This window comes from Montipora foliosa, chromosome 9 (genome assembly GCF_036669935.1).
Source record: "Montipora foliosa isolate CH-2021 chromosome 9, ASM3666993v2, whole genome shotgun sequence".
NCBI lineage: Eukaryota > Metazoa > Cnidaria > Anthozoa > Scleractinia > Acroporidae > Montipora > Montipora foliosa.
In genome coordinates, this window is record NC_090877.1 from 47,151,076 (window position 1) to 47,156,075 (window position 5,000).

Consider the following 5,000-nt stretch of genomic DNA (forward strand, 5'->3'; position numbering starts at 1 on the left):
TTAAAGGAACGACCTACTAGTAACGTGAATTTTAAGGAACAGGCGAATTGGATTATCCCTTGAACATAGCCTGGCTTGTAATAATGTGAAAGCAGTCACACCTTTTTCCTTAATCTGGAAGTCGTATGTTGACCCCAAGTCATCTAGCCCAGGTAATCCCTTTGCTTTCGAACTTGACAAGAAATTGCAAGCAGCCACAACCACGAAAACAATCGCGAACCCCAACTTGAACATGCTTGTAGCGACTTTCTTCAGCTTTTTTTTGCTGCGTGGAACTGGAGGTCCTTCTGGTTTGTGTTAACGGCAATACAATTGTCCAACACCTTAATTATATTGCAAAATGTTGATCTTATAACGCGGGCTGTGATTGGTTGCTTGGCCTTCGCATTTCGTTCAGTTCTAACTGTCTCAAAAGCAAAACTCTTGCAGCAGATCATGCGAGTACAACTGCCATTTTCTAATTGGCCTACTGTCAAAGTGCAGATCGGTAAAACAGTCGCAATTACACATTACCGAAATTAATAATGTTTGACAGCTGCATGCACACCCGCAATTCCTAGTGGCACTAAACTGATTAACATAAATCAAGTCGTGTCTCGCAGTTTTTTTTTATAACGTACGAGGCACATTTCGTGAGTCTGATTAAACCATTTCCAGTTAACTTTTTGATTTCTCTGTAAATGTCCTCTTTAGTTGAGTTTACCGTGTCGCATAGACGTTTTTATTTAGGTCGTAAGAAAACGCACGCTATTTCCCAAATACACGCCCTGTAAGAGACTATGAGAGGGCCACTTACCCTAAGGTGGCTCAAACCAGTTTCAATACTTGAAAGAAACTTTATTATTAGAAGGATTGACACTACAACACTTCATCACGCAACAGCAATGTTATGGTACCATATCAAACGCCAAATTATTGCTGAACAAGATGCAGTCATCTTTGTGACGTAAAAAGTTACCGTGGCAACGGGAAAGCCCTACAAAAACACCCCATATTTTTGGTCTCAAAAACGAACTTGGTGAGCCCCATTTTTTATTTCTGAAATTTAATTAGCATTCCGAAGTGAAACTTTCTGTAAAGGTAAAAAAAAAAAAAGTGGAGCGGATTCAAAGCCACCTTAATTAAATGAAAATTTAAGGTAGCTCTAAATCCGCTCCACAGAATTTTTTTAAACTTTACAGAGAGTTTCATCTTGGCCTGCTGATCACGTTTGTGCAGTAAAAAATTGGGGTAACCCAGTTCGTTTTTTCAGATATCAGCGACTAACGCAAAAATATAGGGTGTTTTTGCAAGGCTTTCCTATTGCCATGGTAACTTGTTACGTCACAAAAATGAAAAATGCAGGAAATGAAGAGAGTAGAATAAAAAGCAGAGAGTGTATATTTGTCTCGCAAAATACAAGAAATTTTGATATAAAAACAGGCGATAAAAAATAAGAAGAACGACGTTTGGACCGCTCCACGGTCATTTTCAAGTTCAAGTTCATGGATAGAAAATTTCGCATATATGCTATTTCTGAAATAATGGAATGAGAGGTAAAAGCTAAGTATTTACATACAAACAATAAAAATAACAGAATGCGAAAAATGAAGTCTGTGTAACTAAGAGGTGAAGAGCATGTAAACTAGTAGAGGTGTTGAGGGAACAGCTTTGCGTGGATGGAATCACTCTGTTTAAAAAATATGGCGACAGATCATTATCCGTCTTTGCGCCAACACTTTGGAACACCCTACCTAATCATTTGAGATTAGCAGTAAACTTCTCTTCTTTTAATCGTGATCTTAAGAATTTCTTGTTTAGCAAGTCTTTTTATTAGTCTTTCTATCATCATTTACTTTATAATGTAGGCTAGTATTTTAGTTGCTTTCTCTTGATGTTCAAGTGCGCTCTTTTTGTGGGAATGGTACGTATCAGAAAGCCAGACATTTGGGCATGCGCTGACGGAATGTTTGAACAATACCATGGCGCCGGAGCTTCGTACCAAACGAGTTATCCCGGGATTTCGGCCCGTGCGATCACGTTTGGACGCCGTTGGCCCTTCGCTCCTTTCAGATAGCGACCTTCTTCCCGGTATGGCAGTGAGGGAGAGAAATGTCGGCCCCTATACCATATGAGACAAATCCCACTCGAACACACACAATCAAACCGCTCTTGTCAAATTAGTGTAAGATTTCGATTTCTTTAATATTCATCGGAAAACTTACAATAGCTCTGAATTGGCTCCCATGATTTTCTTTTATAAACAGTTTGCTAATTGCTATCCTACAATAAAAAAATGGGGGTCATTGAGTTCATTTTTGAGATATGAGAAAGTAAAGACGAAATATAGGCTGTCTTTGGAGAGCTTTCAAGTTGTCATGGTAGCCTATTACGTCACACTAGCGTGCGCATTTTGTTAAGCAATAATTGGTGTTTCATAGAGTGGTTTTCAACTGAGTGTCGAAAGTAATTAGTGAATTACTTTGGTTTATGATTACTTCACTCAGTGATTGGTTCAAAGTTCTTGCGCCACTTTTTCAACCAATCAGAAGTGAAACCAAAACCAATCGTGGCTCGCGCGTGCAGATTTTCCCGCTCTTTGTGTCGGCTACGTGTAATTACTTCAAGCTTTGATTGGTTTACTGGATTGTCTCCGTCCTTTTTGATTGGCCAAAGTAATTACTTTGGTTTTGGTTTTACGACACTCAATTGAAAACCCCTCTATATGGTACCGTAAAATGATTGCTGTTTCGTGATACAGTGTTGTAGAGCGGTTTTCAAATGAGTGTCGTCCCCAATTAGTGTCTCATCGCCTAAATGCACTTGACACTTAAATAAAGTTCATTATTATTATTGTTATTATTATTATTAGGATAAATGATTAGGATAAATGATTATTGACACAGTGATTGCATTCTTATGATTTAAAAAAAAAAATTAATGTTGTATAGTGCTTCCAATTCTTACTTTTTAATATTTCGGAAAATTATGTACATATTTTTCTGTTTTTAGCGTTTGAATAAATTATTATTATTGTTATTATTATTATTATTATTATTATTATTATTATTCGAGTAGCCTAGCCCTGTTGCTGTAGCCGAGTGGCAGAAAGTCCAAACCTCTCAGACGGAGAAATGAGAAGTCCTTCTCTTGATTCGCCAGCGTGTATGAGTGGTCCATGAGACCAGTCATCTCAAGACAAAATCTGTTGACCACCCGGAATTTATATGATTGGCCGCCGTTTTCACATTAGACGGGCAAATCGTCTTAGACGGGAAGAACTACAGATTTTTAGACGACTTAGTCTTCTAAAATTTGTCCGCCTAGGAAGACAATTTCAACAAGTCAACTTAAGTCCGACCTAAATTCACATTAGCCGAGCAAGTCGACAAATTAACCAAACTAGCGATAGAAGCGATCGTCCATAGGAAGTTTTCAGTAAGGCGGGACGGAAGGTCGATGCGGAAGCAAAGTAACCATGCAAGCAAGTGATACCTAGTGCCAGTCTTCATGCGCTCAGTCCATTGTCGGTCTATTATGAATTCGCATTTTTCACCAGTCCCATAATACAGTTCATTTTGGGGGGTTATGTGCATTACAACATTGGATATACAATTCACTGAAGCATCCTACAGCCCCAAGAGTATATAACTTGCATTGTTTTTATGTAAAGACTCCCCTCTCCCATCCCAAACGTATTTCATTATGGGATGGTAAAAATAGTCAATTTACGTTGGACAACACCAGCGGAATTGATCGTCTTGAATTCACATTAGTCGACCAAAACATAACACAATTTGTTCGTCTACTAGTGTCAACGGCTATTAAAATTATTGGCTTTCCAAAATGACACAAAAACATTCACGAAATCGAACTAATAAGTCGGGTTTAAATCATGATCGGCCCTCCAATAAAGTATGACACTTTGCGAAGAAGTTTTCACTGGATCATAAGCGACGGAGTCATAAGCGGAGTCGAAAGAAAATGGGAACTTTCTGATTCTTCCGACCAGCCTTTAAGGGTTGCTTTTCACTAACGACGGAGTCGGAGTAGTAGTCGTAAGAGCGCTTATGACCGAGTGAAAATCAAATAACGGAGGCGTAAGCGGAGTCATAAGCTCGACGGAATCGGAGTCAGAATCAGAACGTTCTCATTTTTTTCCGACACCGCTTATGACTTCGTCACTTATGCCCCAGTGAAAACTAGATTGCTGGAGTCGGAAGCAGAAGTGAAAGAACCAACCAATCACAATGCTTGGAATCGAGCATCGTGATTGGCATATGTTTATTCTTCCGCTTCTGCTTCCGACTCCGACAATGCAATTTTCACTGGATCGTAAGCGACAGAGTCATAAGCGGAATCGGTATTCTGCTCCCGACTACCACAGATTGATTTTCACTAGATCGTATCGCTCTGCGCCTCTGATTAAGACTCCGACTTCGACTCCGTCGGTAGTGACTGAACCAGCCGCCTTAATTTAACATTTCGTCATTTCTAATATTTTAGCAAGAATAAGTATTTACGCGATACCGGTACCACTGAAGGGTTCCGCAAACTAACCGCATCTAAACGAATACAATCGATAACATTGAACTGGGAGGAATTATTGCTGGAACAGACTTCGAAGTAGTACCGTATCATATTAACAACCCTTTGGTTGCATTATGATCATGAAAAAGTTGCAGTTTTTGCCCATATGTACCTTGGACGGTTTCTGCATTGTTGCCTCATCGCCAGACATGCTTCTGCTTAGACGGAGTTTTTTCATCAAATCTGATGATGCCGTCGTTGTGGAAATGAGAATCAATATTGCTAGGCTTGCATACAGCTTCATCTGAGATATCAATTTGAATAATGCAATAACATCATACAGAGGATTAGTTAACATAGACGACTTTCTATGAAAGATAGATTTACAAAAAAATATCATATATATAAAGCCAAATGAATAATTAGAATTCTGGTCTTCTACATCATAACTAGCACTTGGCTTTTAGAACTTGCTCACTATTTGTCCTTCG